General features: G+C 40.1%; 1 pseudogene; it reads right to left on the bottom strand.

Annotated features, from left to right (window-relative positions):
- Positions 1–15595: 15595 nt before the first annotated feature.
- LOC127238125 (tRNA wybutosine-synthesizing protein 5-like) lies at positions 15596–16713 on the bottom strand (annotated as a pseudogene).
- Positions 16714–17469: the final 756 nt, after the last annotated feature.

The raw sequence follows: 17469 nt of genomic DNA, 5'->3' as shown, positions 1-17469 counted from the left end.
TCATTGTGGAGGCTGTAGTGTGTGGCACAGTAAGTCACACAGTACACCCTTTTATCCATAGATCTTTACTTGCAAGTGTTCTTTGTAATGAGTCATTGGACTGGTTTGAGGCCTCTGGTTTCTGCTACCCTATTGATGCTGAACCCTTACTGGGACTCCTTGATATCCTGTTGTTGTCCTGTGTCATAGAGAACCTGCAGCTTCTGGTCTGCAAGACTTGCCCTTCATTTGCTCCAGCAGATCATAGATAGGGTGGATGTTGGGATGGGCTAACTCAAAGCCCTGGCTCTGAGCCTGGGTGATTACTGGACTGGTCAGCCCATCAGCTCTTCTTCATCCTCACCACCAGGCTCAAGCATCACCCCAGCTAACTCAATCTTTGCAGCAAGAAGCAAGGGATGGGGCTGGTTCTCACACTCTCTGGCTGGCTCTTCTACACCCACAACAATTCTACTGTATTGCCCAAGAGAGGTGCAAGGGGCACTCTCCTGTGTACTACAGCTGGTGAGAGGCAGGGCTAGCTCCCTCCCTCTCACGACCTCAGGGCCAGCTCTCCCACCTTCCATGCATGCTGAGGTGCAAGGGGGAAACATCTCTCCTCTACCCATGAAGCTGTAAGATAAACAAGTAGTGGAGCCAGCTCTCCCATGCGCACATTCTTGGGGCTGGCTCATCCCCACCTCTGCCAATAGGGTCAGCTCTACCATGTTGCCCAGACGAGGTGCAGAGCCTACTCTCCTGAATGCTGCAGTTGGTAAGGGGGAGAATCAGCTTTGCTGCCCACAGCAGATTGCAAGGAGCAAGGGAGGAGGACATCATACCTTTGCCCACATCACCACATGACAGACTAAGCAGCAGGGAGGGTACCAGTTATCCCACTCTCACACCTTCAGGGCCACCAACAGGATCAGCTCTGTCTTGCTGCCCAGGCAAGGTCCAGGATCTGCTTTCTCCAGTGTGGAGCATGGTCAGTTCACCCTAGTTTGAAACCAATGAGGGATGAAACCAACTCCATGCAGCCCTATCCTTTCTGTCTTTTGTGGTAACAGGTGCCACAGACATCAACACATAACACAGCTACAACTGGGGCCCAGCAGCAGCAGCCCAGGCATCATCATAGCCCAGGAGGACAAGACATCACATGGCCCAGAGGGCCACATACCTCACCCCATTCTTCAATGTCTTCACCACTTTAAATTTGTCTCTCTCCACAGGACATGGGCCATTCTGTTTCTCTGTTTCTCTTTTGTACCCTACCACATATTTTATCACCATAATAGTGCTTGGACCACCCAGAATAGGCAGGCCCATGCTTTCACCTCTCCTCCCAGGGCAGATAGCCCCATGCAGGCATGTGGGTATTCCTGTGGTTGCTTTTTAAGGACAGAAAATTCCTCTGGCCTTTTCCTTTCACAAGTTGCAAGGCTAGATGGATAGAATCTTGCCCGGAGAGCACCATTCCCTTTATTGCATTTCAGATCAGGCCTCTCCTTGACTCAACATGAGCTGTAGCTCCAACAGTCTGCTGTTCTTTTTCTCCTTAACCTGTACATTTTTTTTATTATTTTTGCCTTGCTTATTTGTTTTCACTGTAGACCTTCATAAAAATGACTACTAATAATCATGTGACATTGTCAATGTTAGACTGTCTTGAAGAACCCTCTGCCAAGGAAGTTAACCAATACTTCTCAACTCAGCCTCAGGAAAACTCTCAGGACAAAAGAAGAAAGAATAGTTTCCAAGTTGCCAATATTGTTCCCCTCTGAAACCTCTTCAGCTAGGTCTCCATATTCCACATTGCTCTGTTTGCCAAGCTCCTGCTACAAAGTCCCACTAAACCTCACTTACATTGTTGAACTACCTCCCTAGTCCAAAGTCCCAATGTCCTATACATTCCTTTAGCAATCAGCATGGTCAATTCGGATACAATAGTAACCTGTTATCAACTTTTCTATCTTTTCTATGATAAGACACCATGAGCAAGGCAAGTTTTAAAGAAAGCATTCAATTTGGAGCATATTAGTTCATAGAGTTAGAGACTATGATGATGGAGCAAAGGCTCCAGGAACAGCTGAGAGCTTACATCCTGATTGGAAGAGACCAAGGAGACAACAAACACAGCATGTGATGCTGGATCAGATACAATTATTACAGGGACAAGTGTAAGATAAACTTCCAGTATCTAGCCGTAACATCCCTTTATTGCAAAAAAGAGACCAAAATATTTAACACTGACTACAGCAGAGTGGCTGCCCTAATAGAAAGCAACATTTCCATTGTAAATGTGGCCTTGTTGCAGAGAACATTCCACAGGAACTGAAAGGAGCTCTCAGTTGATGGCCAAAAGAAGTAATCTACTACTCTATAGCAAACTGAAAGATGGAAGAGAGGGAGGGAGGAAAAGGGAATGGGAAGGAATTATATACTCAGTTTGTCAAAAAAAATGATAAAATTTGGAGAAAATTATTAAAAATTGTTTAAAATTGATCATGGACTTGGCCCTCAATATAAAATGTGCAACATTTGCTATATTTGCAGCAATTTCCTACATTATTTGTACATCAATATACAATATTTGCTACTAACAACTTGTTTTATCACAGACATTGTGGCTGCACCTGAATCTACTATTGTTTCAGCTACTGACTATGGCTCTGTAATCTCTGTCCCAGAACTCAGGCCAAGGCCCAGTGGGGATTTTACATCCCACCAGAACCTCCTCTTGTCACTTCAGCCAAAGTAATTTTAACTAAATTTCTATCATTCTTTTTACCAATAAAGACTTGGAAATCAGATGCTGGAGTGAAAACCTACTAGCTCAGTGCATCCAAGCTGACTTTGCTCTTTAACTGGCTACCCAACAAGAGAGTATCCTACTGCCTAAAACCAAAACCTAACACCACAATCACAGTTCCTCCCTACTATTTCCTGTGTATCTCTTTATCCATCTTCTGGACTTCTTGACTCTCTATGATTACTTATTATCAAATAGTTGCTGGCTCCTCCTCCTGACCCAATGTTGACTCTGTTTATTACCACATTCTCAATGTTCACAGGTAATCAAAAATCCCACATTTCCCCCTTTTTCTTTATACTAAAACTATATATAATGAGAACAATAACCAAACAAAATAACATTCACAATGTCTAGTCCATATTTCTTTGGCAACTTTGAAGAAAGTAGTCTATTATCTATCCTATCTTGGTAAGTCTAAAGTTTTGTACCTAAATCACTTTCTATTATAATTTGTGTTACCAAGCTAAAAATATCTTTTTAGACATTGAAACATTTTCTAAGATAAACAACTTAAACTTTTATGTCTCTCACCTTTTATAACCTTTATATCTCTTTAGTGAGTTTATTTGTCTTAATTTGGCAACAAAGAAAACAGTAAAACTATAACTATCTAGTCTTAAACTCCATCAGAGACCTGAGAAAAATAAAATGCTACCTGAGTAAACTGTAAGTGCAGAACAAGCAACTTCCAAAACTACAGAAATGACAGACAGATAGCTGCCTAGACAATCACTCAAGGATCCTCTCAAAATGTTGAGGTATCTGTCTTCAGCATATAGACCCAGAATATCTGACAGACTTTTCTGTGAAGCAGAAATGTTGAAGGACTTCTCTACCATGCTTGGCAAAGTTTGGCAGTCAACTTCCTTTGTGTCCTGCTTTTTCAGTTTGGACAGCATACTGTCAGCAGTCAATATAAGGGCATTTTTTCTTGCCCAGTAACTAGCTTTGACACATTTGTTTTTTTGTTTGTTTGTTTTGTTTTGTTTTTATATAACAAAGTCCTGCTAAATGAAAAGAAACATTTATACACAATATTTGGGAATTTGGGCGTCATTCTTTCCAAACTACTTCCTGCTGGTAAGGGGCACTGTCATGGGGGATTCGAAAAAGATTCAGATATCCTGGCTGTAGTCTGTAGGGCTGTTTTGTCCAGCTGTTTTGAATGTAGGATCACCTTGTACTCTGTTTTAGCCGGTCTGGTGTGATCAAACCACATTAGTCTGGAAGGAATCCACATCTTTTCATTTTCTGTGGAAACAAAGCTTAAAATCCTTTTCCCCAGTAACTTGTCCTTCAACTTAAATTTTGGAGTCAAAGAATTTTTTTTAATTTAATTTCTTATTTTACATGTTGATCCCAGTTCCCTCTCCCTCCATCCCTCCCTCCCTCCCTCCCTCCATCCCTCCCTTCCTCTTTCCCTCCCTTTTAACCTCTCTGCCCTCTCACATGCACTCTAAACACCCTCCCCTCCCATCCCCCCACCCCAATTCCATATGTAGGGGAATGCCATCCAGTTGGGGTCATGTAGATCTGACAGGTCATGTGAAGTAGGGACTAGGGCTTCTCTCCTGTGTCTAGGTTAAGGCAGTTATCCCTCCATGGGGGGAAGTGTTTGCCAGGTCCTTTGTGCACCAGGGATACATCCTAGCTCCACTGTCTGAGGTCCCTTAGACTGCTCAGTCCTTCTGGCTGAGACCCATATTCAGGGGAGCCCGAGTCAGTCCCATGCTGGCTTCCCAGCTATATCAGTCTAGTGACCGTTAGCTATCTGTATGTGTTTCTGCCGCATGGTCTTGTCCTCTCCATCTGCATCTGGGTTCTAGTTCGACTCAGTGCTTATGTATGGGTGTTTGATCCTGTTTTCAACAGGCATTAGTTGAGGGCTCCATGGAGAAGTTAGTTGTTGATCTCACTCTCCCGGAAGGGCATTTATGATAGCCTGTCCACGGAAGCTCAAATTGTTATTTGGCAGCAGTCTTGTAGTTCTCTAGACCTTTCTTTGTGTTCGATTTTATCTTCAAACCAATATTGACTCCCTCTTTTACGATCTCTCTCTGACTCTGTCTCTGTCTCTCTCTTTCCTATCTTCTATTCCTAACCAGGCTCAATCTTCCTGGTCGCACATGTTTTCCTTTCCTCCCCCTCATTTTCTCCTACTTCTCTTTCCATTAGCTGCCCCCCCCACTTCACCTGATCTCTGAGGGACTTGTCCCTTCCCAGTTCTGTGAGGGACTTTATATGAATCTCTTAGAATACACCTTGTATCCTAGTTCCTCTGGTGATGTGAATTATAGGCTGGTGATCCTTTGATCTAGGTCTAAAATCCATATATGAGTGAGTACATACTGTGTTCCTCTTTTTGAGACTGGGTTACCTCATTCAGGATGGGTTCTTCAAGTGCCATCAACTTGCCTGCGAATTTCAAGATACCATTATTTTTTTCTGCAAAGTAGTATTCCATTGCATAGATGTGCCACATCTTCATTAACCATTCTTCAATTGAGGGGCATCTAGGTTGCTTCCAGGTTCTTGCTATTACAAATAGTGTTGCTATGAACATAGTTGAACAGATGTCTTTGTTGCATGGATGTGAATCCTTTGGGTATATGCCTAAGAGGGGGATTGCTGGGTCCTGTGGTAAACTAATTCCCATTTTCCTGAGGAACCGCCATAATGATCTCCAAAATGGCTGTATGAGTTTGCACTCCCACCAGCAGTGAAGGAGTGTTCAACTTTCTCCACATCCTCTCCAACATAAGTCATCACTGGTGTTTCTAATTTTAGCCACTCTGGCAGGGGAAAGATGGTATCTCAAAGTTGTTTTGATTTGCATTTCCCTGATAGCTAAGGATGTGGAGCATTTTCTTAAGTGTCTTTCAGCCTTTTTGATTTCCTCTATTGAGAATTCTATCGTCAGTTATGTACCCTATTTTTTAATAGGGTTATTTGGTGTTTTGTTGACTAGTTTCTTGAGTTCTTTGTATATTTTGGAGATCAACCCTTTGTCGGATATAGGATTGGTGAAAACCTTTTACCAGTCTGTGGGCTGCCGTTTGGTCTTGTCAACTGTGCCCTTTGCCTTACAGAAGCTTCTAAATTGGAAGAGGTCCCATTTATTAATTGTTTCTTTCAGTGTCTGTGCCCTAGAGTTATGTTCAAGAAGCGGTCTGTTATACCAATTTGTTCAAGGGTACCTCCTACTTTCTCTTCTAAGAGGTTCAATGTGGCTGGATTGATGTTCAGGTCTTTGATCCACTTGGACTTGACTTTTGTGCATGGCAACAGACATCGGTCTATCTGCAGTCTTCTACACACCCTCATCCAATTGTGCCAGCACCATTTGTTGAAGATGGTGTCCTTGCCCCATTGTATAATTTTAGCTGTTTTGTCGAAAATCAGGTGTTCATAGGTGTGTGGGTTAATATCAGCATTTTCAGTTTAATTCCATTGGTCTACCTGTCTATTTTTATGCCAATACCAGGTTTTTTAGGACTATAGCTCTGTAGTAGAGCTTAAAATCAGGAATGGCGATGCCTGCTGAATTTCTTTTATTGTATAGGTTTTTTTTTTTTTTTTTTTTTTTTTTTGGCTATCCTGGGATTTTTGTTTTGCCATATAAAGTTGATTATTATCCTCTCTAGGTCGGTGAAGAATTGTGGTGGGATTTTAATGGGGATTGCAGTGAATCTGTAGATTGCTTTTGGCAAGATTGCCATTTTTTACTATGTTTATCCTACCTATCCAAGAGCATGGGAGGTGTTTCCATTTTCTGGTATCTTCTTTAATTTCTTTCTTTAGAGCCACAAAGTTCTTATTATATAGGTCTTTTACTTGTTTGGTAAGCATTACACCAAGATACTTTATGTTGCTTGTGGCTATTGCAAAGGGTGATGTTTCTCTGATTTCTTTCTCTGCCTCTTTGTTGTCTGAAAAAAGTAGGGCTACTGATTTTTTTGAGTTTATCTTGTATCCTCCTAGTTTGCTGAAGGTGTTTATCAGCTGTAGGAGTTCCCTGGTAGAGTTTATTGGGTCGCTTATGTAAACTATCATATCAGCTGCAAATAGAGACTGATGGGAGATGTCATTCTGTATATGTATCTCATACTGATTAATGAATAAAGCACTGTTTGACAATAGGAAAGCAAGATAGGCAGGACTAGGAGGCAAGGAGGAAGGAGGGGTCAACATGGAGAGTCTGGAGAGACTAGAACCACCAGCCACCTTTCCCTGGTAAGACTACGTGAAAATACATAGAAATGGGTTAATAATTAAGACAGAGCTAGCCAATAAGAATCTAGTAATGGGCCAACAGAATTATATCAAATACAGAGTCTCTGTGTGTTATTTGGGGTTGGCACGGTGGCCGACAAGACCAGGCAGCGGGAGGAAAAACCATACTCCTTACAAGAGACAGTTCAACTTCTTCCTTTCCAATTTGGATCCCCTTGATCTCCTTTTGTTGTATTATAGCATTAGCTAGAACTTCTAGTACAATATTGAAGAGATATGGAAAGGGCAGCCTTGTCTTGTTCCTGAGGAATTGGCTTAAGTTTCTCTCCATTCAGATTGATGTTGGCAGTTGGTTTGCTGAATATTGCTCTTACTACATTTAGGTATGTTCCTGTTATCCCTGACCTCTCCAAGACCTTTATCATGAAAGGGTGTTGAATTTTGTCAAAGGCTTTTTCCACATCTAGGGAGATAATCACATGGTTTATCTTTTCTGTTTGTTTATATGGTAGATCACATTGATAGAATTTCGCATGTTAAACCATCCCTGCATTCCAGGGATGAAGCCTACTTGGTCATGGAGGATGATTTCTCTGATGTATTCTTGAATTCGGTTTGCCAGTATTTTATTGAGTATTTTTGCATCGATGTTCATCAGGGATGTTCATCAGGTCTGTAGTTTTCTTTCTTAGTTGTGTCTTTGTGAGGCTTGGGTACCAAGTTTCTGTGGCCTCATAAACAGAGTTTGGCAATGAACCTTCTGTTCCTATCGTGTGGAACAGTTTGAGGAGTAGTGGTATTAGTTCTTCCTTGAATGTCTGGTAGAATTCTGCGCTGAATCCATCTGGCCCTGGACTTTTTTTGGTTGGAAGGATTTCGATGACTGCTTCTTTTTCATTGCAGGTTATAGGTCTATTTAAATTGTTTGTCTGTTCTTGATTTAATTTTGGTAAGTGATAGTTATCCAGAAATTTGTCCATTTCCTTTGAATTTTCAATGTTTGTAGAATACAGGTTTTCAAAGTATGACCTGAAAATTGTCTGGATTTCCTCTGTGTCCATTGTTATGTTCCCCTTTTCATTTCTGATTTTGTTAATTTGCATGTTCTCTCTCTGCTTTTTCATTAATTTGGATAAAGGTTTGTCTATCTTGTTGATTTTTCTCAAAAAACCAACTCTTCGTTGCATTGATTTTTTTGTACTGTTTTCCTGGTTTCTATTTTGTTGATTTCAGCCCTCAAGTTGATTATTTCCTGGCGTCTACTCCTGCGGGGTGAATTCGCTTCTCTCTGTTCTAATTTTTCAGTTGTGCTGTTAATTCTCTTATGTGACTATCCTCTGTTTTCTTCATATGGGCACTTAGTGCAATGAACTTCCTTGGTAGCACTGCTTTCAAGGTGTCCCATAAGTTCGGGTATGTTGTGTCCTCATTCTCATTGAATGTTAGAAACTCCTTAATTTCTTTCTTTATTTCTTCTTTGACCCAGGAGTGGTGCAATTGCACATTGTTCAGTTTCCATGAGTTTGCAGGTTTTCTGCTATTTGTGTTGTTGTTGAATTCCAATTTTAAAGCATGGTGGTCCGATAAGATACAGGAGATTATTCCTATTCTCTTGTATCTGTTGAGGTTTGTTATGTCACCTAGTATGTGGTCGATTTTAGAGAAGGTTCCATGTGGAGCAGAGAAGAGGGTATATTCTTTTGTGTTTGGATGGAATGTTCTATAGATGTCTGTTAACCCCAGTTGAGACATAACTTCTGTTAATTCTTTTGTTTCTTTGTTGAGTTTCTGATTTGTGGTCCTGTCTAGTGTTGAGAGTGGTGTATTGAAGTCTCCCACTGTAAGTGTGTGAGGTTTTATATGAGCTTTGAGTTTTAGTAGTGTTTCTTTGACGAATGTGGTTGACTTTGTATTAGGGACATAGATGTTGAGAACTGAGACTTTGTGTTGATGGATTTCTCCTGCGATGAATATGAAATGACCATCTTCATCTCTTTTGACTAATTTTGGTTTGAAGTCTAACTTGTTAGATATTAGGATAGCTATGCCTGCTTGCTTCTTATTTCCATTTGATTGGAAAATCTTTTCCCAACCCTTTACCCTGAGGTAATGTCTATCTTTGGAGCTACGATGTGTTTCTTGTATGCAGCAGAAGGATGGATTCTGTCTTCGTATCCATTCTGTTAACCTGTGTCTTTTTATAGGTGAATTAAGACCATAACGTTGAGGGTGATTAAGGACCATTGATTGTTGATGCTTGTTTGATTTAGGTTTGTTGTTGGCAGTGGTATTGTGAATATATTAGTTCTGCTTCACCCTTGGTTTCTGGTGTAGTTGGATTATCTGTTGCCTCCATTTTTGTGGGAGTAGTTACCTTCCTTGGGTTGGAGTTTTCCTTCCAATACTTTCTGTAGGGCCAAATTTGTAGATACGTATTGGGAAAATCTGGTTTTGTCATTAAATATCTTGTTTTCTCCATCTATAGTGATTGAGAGTTTTGCTGGATATAGTAGCCTAGGCTGGCATCCGTGTTCTCTTAATACTTTTATAACATCTATTCAGGACCTTCTGGCCTTGAGGGTTTCCATGGAGAAGTCAATTATAATTTTGATAGGTCTGCCTTTATATGTTACCTGTCCTTTTTACTTAGCTGCTCTTAATATTCTTTCTTTATTCTGTATGCTAGGTGTTTTGATTATTATATGTGGAGGGGTGTTTTTTCTTTGGTCCAGCCTATTTGGGGTTCAGTATGCTTCTTGTACTTTCATGGACATGTCCTTTTACAGATTTGGAAAGTTCTCCTCGATGATTTTGTTGAATATGTTTTCAGCACCTTTGAGCTGGGCATCCTCACCTTCCTCTATGCCTATTATTCTTAGGTTTGGCCTTTTCATGGTGTCCCACATTTCCTGGATGTTTTGTGTTAAGGGTTTGTTGGATTTATGATTTTCTTTGGTCAATGAATCTATTTCTTGTAGTTTATCTTCTGTGCCTGAGATTCTCTCTTCCATCTCTTGAATTCTGTTGGTTTTGCTTGTGTCTGTAGTTCCCGATTTTTTGCCCAGTTTTTCTATTTCCAGCATTTCCTTCGGTTTTTGTTACCTTTATTTTCTCTATTTCAGTTTTCAAGTCTTGAACCATTTCTTTCACCTGCTTAATTGTTTTTTCTTGGCTTTCTGTATTTTCCTTAAGGAATTTGTTCATTTCTTCCACTTTTTTGTTTGTTTTTTCCTCCATTTCTTTAAGGGATTTTCTCACATCTTCTTTGAGGGCCTCTATCATTTTTATGATGGTAATTTTTAAGTTGTTCCCTTCTGCTTCCTCTTCTTTGTTGTTGTGTTCCATTCTAGTTGGGGTAGATTCCCTATATTCTGGTGGTGTCATGTTTGTCTTTCTGTTGTTAGGTGTTTTCTTGTATTCCCTTCTTCCCATAGCTTCTTCCAGTAGGTGTTGGTAGGGACTCCCCTTCTCTCTATGGTACTTCCCCCGTGGGCTTATGTGGGTCAAAGATTCAATATCTGTAGCTCTCTGTGGCCCAAGCTCTCTAGGAGGTCTCTCCTCAGACAGGGACCCAGGGATGGGGTCAAGGATGAGGATCCAGTAGAAGATGCCAGCAGGAACTCACAGTGGTCCCACAGAGATAGGTGGATCTCTGAGAGGGGCCTGGGACTCCAGCAGGACTGGAGGTTGGGGTCAGAGACCAAGCAGGTGGAAATTACGGGTGGTCCCACGTGGATAGGCAGGTCTACTTTGTTCATAGTTGCTCCGAGAAGTCTCCAAAGTAGGGTGGACTGTTGGCTCCATCCACTCTCTGTCCCAGTGCTCAACCAGAGCGTTGGGACAGTGGGCAGTGTAGGGCACAGGGTGGGGGGGGGAGGCTCACGGTGGAGATGGGTGGGGGTGTATCAGAGCTCCAAGGGTGCTCTCGATGGGGACAGGAGACAAGAGCAGCAGGATCAGGGGCCAACCTAGGAAGTTGGGGGGGGGGGGAGAGGTTGTAGGGGAGAGGCAACCCGGATTGGGCCCAGACTCACCTCTGGCCAATAGCTGGCGGAAGAGGACAAAGGATGAGCTGAAACTTGGGAAGGTTTTGCAGGATAGTTGGATCTCACTGGAAACTGGAACTCACCACTGAGGCCTCTTTCTTTATCAGAGGCCCAGATTTGGGGGTCAAGGATCTTGCAGGCAGGAACTCAGAGTGGACTGGCAGAGATGGGCCCATGTTGAACATTTTCTTAAGTGTCTTTCAGCCTTTTTTATTTCCGCTATTAAGAATTCTGTTTTCTCTTCTGTACCCCATTTTTAATAGGGTTATGTGGGGTTTTAATGACTAGCTTCTTGAGCTCTTTGTTTATGCTGGGGATCAGCCCTCTGTCAGATGTAGGATTGGTGAAGATATATTCCTAGTCTGTGGGCTGTCGTTTGGTTTTGTCAACTCTGTCCTTTGCCTTATAGAAGCTTCTAAGTTTGAGGAGGTCCCATTTATTCATTGTACATCACAGAGTCTGTGCTACTGGAGTTATGTACAGGAAGTGGTCCCCTGTACCAATTTGTTCAGATACCTCCCACTTTCTCTTCTAAGAGGTCAGTGTGGCTGGATTTATGTTAAGGTCTTTTATCCATTTGGACTTGAGTTTTGTACATGGTGATAGACATGGGTCTATCTGCAGTCTTCTATACACTTATCATCCAGTTGTGGCAGCACCATTTGTTGAAGATGCTTTCCTCCTCCCATTGTATACTTTTAGCAGTTTTGTCAAAAATCAGGTGTTCATAGGTGTGTGCATTAATATCATGATTTTCAATTCGATTTCATTGGTCTACCTGTCTATTTTGTGCCAATTCCAAGCTGTTTTCAGGACTATAACATTATAGTAGATCTTGAAGTCAGGGAGGGTGATGCCTATTGAAATTCCTCTATTGTACAGGGTTGCTTTGGCTATCCTGGGTATTTTTCTTTTTCCATATACAGTTGATTATTATCCTTTCAAGGTCAGTGAAGATTTGTGGTGGGATTTTAATGGGCATTGCATTGAATCTGTAGATTGCTTTTGGCAAGAGCACGGGAGATCTTTCCATTTTGGGGTATCTTCTTTAATTTCTTTCTTTAAAGACACAAAGTTCTTATAAGTAGGTCTTCCACTTGTTTGGTAAGGATTACCCCAAGATACTTTATGTGTTTGTGGCTATTGTAAAGGGTGATGTTTCTCTGATTTCTTTCTCAGCCCCTTTGTCATCTGTATAGAGTAGGACTGCCAACTTTTTGAGTTGATCTTGTATCCTGCTAGTTTGCTGATAGTGTTTATCAGCTATGGGAGTTCCCTGGTAGAGTGTTTTGGGTCACTTATGTAAACTATCATATCATCTGCAAATAGTGACAGTTTGACTTCTTCTGTTCCAATTTGGATCCCCTTCATCTCCTTTTGTTGTCTTATTTTAGTTAGAACTTCAAGTACAATATTGAAGAGATATGGAGAGGGCAGTCTTGTCTTGTTTCTGTTTTTAGAGGAATGGCCTTAAGATTCTCTCCACTCATTTTGAAGTTGACTGTTGGTTTGCTGTATATTGGTTTTATTATTATAGATATGTTCCTGTTATCCCTGATCTCTCCAAGACCTTTATCATGAAAGAGTATTAAATTTTGTCAAAGGCTTTTTCAGCATTTAGTAAGATGATTATGTGGTTTTTCTCTTTCAGCTTGTTTATATGGTGGAACACATTGATATATTTTCATATGTTGAATCATCCCTGCAAACCAGGGAAGAAGCCTACTTGGTCATGGTGGATGATTTCTCTGATGTGTTCTTGGATTCGATTTGCCAGTATTTTATTGAGTATTTTTGCATCAATGTTCATCAGGGATATTGTTATGTAGTTCTCTTTCTTAGTTGTGTCTTTGTGTGGCTTGGGTACCAAGGTAATTGTGGCCTCATAAAAAGACTTTGGTAATGAACCTTCTGCTTCTATTGTATGGAATAATTTGAGGAGTATTGCTATTAGCTGTTCTTTGAATTTCTGGCCCTGGGTTTTTTTGGTTTTTTTTATTGGAAGTCTTTTAATGATTGCTTCTATTTCATTAGGGTTTATAGGTCTATTTAAGTTGCCTATCTTGATTTAATTTTGGTGATAGTTATCCAGAAATTGTTCATTTCCTTTGAATTTTCAAATTTTGTGAAGTACAGGTTTTCAAAGAATGACCTGAAAGTTTTCTGGATTTCCTCTGTTATGTTCCCCTTTTTGTTTCTAATTTTGTTAATTTGTATGTTCTCCCTCAGCTTTTTGGATAGTTTGGATAAAGGTTTGTCTATTTTGTTGATTTTTTTTTTTTCAAAAAAACCAACTCTTTGCTCCATCGATTTTTTTGTATTGTTTTCCTTGTTTCCACTTTATTGATTCCAACCCTCAAATTGATTATTTCCTGGCATCTACTCCTCCAAGGTGACTTTCCTTCTTTTTGTTCTAAGGCTTTCAGTTGTGCTGTTAATTCTCTAATGTGACTATCCTCTGTTTTCTTCATATGGGCACTTCGTGCAATGAACTTCCCTTGTAGCACAGCTTTCAAGGTGTCCCATAAGTTCGGATATGTTGTGTCCTCATTCTCAATGAATTCTAGGAAGTCTTTAATTTCTTTGTTTCTTCTTTGACCCAGGTATGGTGCAGTTGCACATTGTTCAGTTTCCATGAGTTTGTAGGGTTTCTGCATTTTGTGTTTTTGTTGAATTCCTACTTTAAACATTGTGGTCTGATAAGATACAGGGGACTATAATAATTTTTTTGTATCTGTTGAGGTTTCTTATGTTGCCTAGTATGTGCTCGATTTTACAGAAGGTTCCATGTGGAGCAGAAAAGAAGGTATATTCTTTTGTATTTGGATGAAATAGTCTATAGATGTCTGTTAATTGACAATTGAGACATAACTTCTGTTAGTTCTTTTGTTTTATTTTGTTGTTGTTGTTGTTGTTGTTAAGTTACTGTCTGGTGGTCCTGTCTAGTGGTGAGAGTTGAGTGTTGAAGTCTCCCACTATGAGTGTGTGAAGTTTTATGTAAGGTTTGAGTTTTAGTAGCGTTTCTTTTAGGAATGTGGATGCCTTTGAATTTGGGACATATAGGTTCATAACTGAGACTTTGTGATGATGGATTTCTCCTGTGATGGATACAAAATGACCATCTTCATCTCTTTTTATTGATTTTGGTTTGAAGTCTAACGTGTTAGCTATTAGAATAGCCACACCTGCTTGATTCTTGGGTCCATTTGATTGGAAGATCTTTTCCCAACCCTTTACCCTGAGGTAATGTCTGTAATTGAAGCTTAGCTGTGTTTCTTGTATGTAGCAGAAGGATGGATTCTGTTTTCATATCCATTCTGTTAGCCTGTGTCTTTTTGTAGGCAAGTTAAGGCCATTAATGTTGAGGGAAAGTAAAGACAATTGATTGTTAATGCTTGCTTGTTTTAGATTTGTTGTTGGCAGTGGTATTATGAATATATTTGTCCTGCTTTACCCTTGTGTTCTGGTGAAATGGGATTATCTATTGCCTATGTCTTTGTGAGCATAGTTAAATTCTTTGGTTTGGAGTTTTCCTTCCAGAACTTTCTAAAGGGCTGGATTTGTAGATATGCATTGTGAAAATCTGGCTTTGTCATTGAATATCTTGTTTTCTCCATCTGTAATTATTGAAAGTTTTGCTGGGTATAGTAGTCTGGGATGGCATTTGTGGACTCTTAGTATTTGTAGAATATCTAACCAGGACCTTCTAGCCTTGGAGAAGTCAGGTGTAATTTTGATAGGTCTGCCTTTATATGTTACCTGTCTTTTTCTTTCTTAATATTCTTTCTTTATTCTGTATGTTAGGTGTTTTGATTATTATATGGCAAGGAGTCTTTTTTTCTTTGGTCCAGTCTATTTGGTGTTTGGTATGCTTCTTGTACTTTCATGGGCTCATCCTTCTTCAGATTGGGAAAATTTTCTTCAATCATTTTGTTGAATACGTAATCTGCACCTTTGAGCTGGGCTTCTTCACCTTCTTCTATGCCTATTATTCTTAGGTTTGGCCTTTTCATGGTGTCCCACATTTCCTGGATGTTTTGTGTTAAGGATTCGTTGGATTTTTTCTTTTTTGTTTGGCTTTTTGTTTTGTTTTTGTTTGGTTTTTGTTGTGTTTGGTTTTGTTTTTGGAGACAGTCTGGCCTCGAACTCAGAGATCCACCTGCCTCTGCCTCTGCCTCTGCCTCTGGAGTACTGTGATAAAAGGAGTGCTCCACCACTCCTTCGGTGACCATTGGGTTTTTTTGTTTTTTTGTTTTTTTTACATTCCATCAGTAGATTTTGTGTAGTGTGACTGAATACATTTTAAGTTATTTACATCTTAGAGCTAAAGAATGGTTCCACTAAGCATTCTCAATCAGTACCAAATAGAAATCACATATGTATCTCATATATAAATCTGAGACTGATTTATCCTACTTTTTAAAAAAAATCTTTAAATGGTTATATCTTGTATAATTTTCAAATACTGGAGCTGAATTTTATTTATTTTTAAATTTTTACTACATTTAGTTCAGTTTTTTTACTTAAATTTCTTGCTGTAGGCTTTGTCTTGAATATGCAAGACCATCTGGCATACACAGACGTTCCTGTATTCCTCTGGTAGTTCAGCCAGTGTTTTCAAAGCTCTGTCCCAGATTTGCACAGCTCTTTATGCTGCTACAGGGTCTTTGTTGCTATAGGCATCTGTTTAGTCAAAGCATTCCAATGGAAGGTGCTTCCAAAACACATTCACTCCCACTTCAAACTCTTCAGAAATTACATTATGTAATCATAAAGCAGGAATGAACAGAACATCACCAGCTTCAAGGGAATACTCTTACCTCCCCTCCTCGTGGAAGAGTGGTTATGTATCCAGGTCAGGGGTGTCAATATCTAGCACTTCTGATTTAGAACCTGGTAAATATAAATAGTGTGCATCTCGAGGATTGAACAGTGTAACTCGCTTCTTTCCTGTCACTTCTATTAAAAAAAAGTTATCCATTACATCATAGTGAGTCCAGAGTTGCAATCAAGATGAACTAATTCGAAAAATACTGAGAAAGAACTGCTACTCTTCAAAGAATATTGGAAACTTATTATCTCCTCCCAATGATGGAAACAACTGTCTGCTATTGTAAGGATGGAAAATTTTAGCCTAATTTTCCCTAGACTCTGCCACCTAACAGTGAGTAGGCAAAAGGTTATTCTTGACTGTTTACGACAGGGCAGTTTACGGACAGCACCTATGAGTGAATGAGAACAGGAAATGAGCCATGCCACACTACTCGGAAGCCCTAGCGAAAGCAGACTTCCTGGGCTAAGCTTGGGCTTGGATAGTTCAAATTAATTGGCCCACACTGGATGCTATGAGATGACTGGTTTATGATGCGCGGGCTTTGTTGTAACCCTATAAAAGCTGTCTGAACCCTGTACCCAAGTTTCCCAGTCCTCTACCCGATGTGGGGTATGGCTGTGGACCCCAGTGCACTGGAATATAAAAGACCTCATGCTTTTGCATCAAGACCGCTTCTCTTGAATGATTTGGGGGGGCCACCTTTCCTGAGTCGGGGCATGAGGGTTCATGCCTTCCATGGGTCTTTCACTATCTGCAACATCCTTCCTCTGGTCTTCTCCAAGTGAACATAAGTAATTTCTCATCCCTTTCTACTGATGCCCCCTGATGGCCACAGACAGAAACGTCTTTATATATTGCTCAAGACTGGATCCAGTAAATAAAGGAAATTATAAAGGTAACATAATAAGCACATGTGAAGCCACCCGTTTAACTGATACTTCAATATATACCGCTTTTTGCTTTGAGGTTTTTGTTTGTTTTTTTCTTTTTCAAGACAGGGTTTCTCTGTATTGCTTTGGAACCTGTCCTGGAACTTGCTCTGTAGACCAGGCTGGTCTTGAACCGCCTATTTGTTTTTTTAATGAGAGATAGAAGGGTGTGAAGAAACTTGGAGGAACTAGGGGAGAGGAAAATATATTCAGATTATATTGTGTGAAAAAAATCTACTTTCAATAAAAGAAAAACTTATAATTGATCATTTGTCTTCTAATTTAAAATTTTTATTGATATGCTTTGGTTAATGGCAAAGGAACAAATTTATCCATTTTTAAATAAATACTAATGTTTCACATGATTTAACAAGCATACCATCCACTTTAATGGCATCAATACATACAGAAATCATGTCTTTTGCTTGAGTTACTGTAACAGATTCCTCTGAGATTGATCCATTCTACCCTACAGGGAATCTTATAGGAAAGGAAGGTAAACAACTCAAAATAGATTCAGGAAATCTCAGAAGCTAACAAGATTCACTAAGCCCCTCCCTGCCAGAGTTATCAAGTCAAGATGCTGAGAATCACGCTCAGACAAGTCAAGCTGCAAAATCTGAGAACAGA

Source organism: Phodopus roborovskii, unplaced genomic scaffold (genome assembly GCF_943737965.1).
Source record: "Phodopus roborovskii unplaced genomic scaffold, PHOROB, whole genome shotgun sequence".
Taxonomy (NCBI): Eukaryota; Metazoa; Chordata; class Mammalia; order Rodentia; family Cricetidae; genus Phodopus; species Phodopus roborovskii.
Note: the sequence above shows the minus strand (reverse complement) of the source record. Positions and strands in the feature narration are given on the sequence as shown.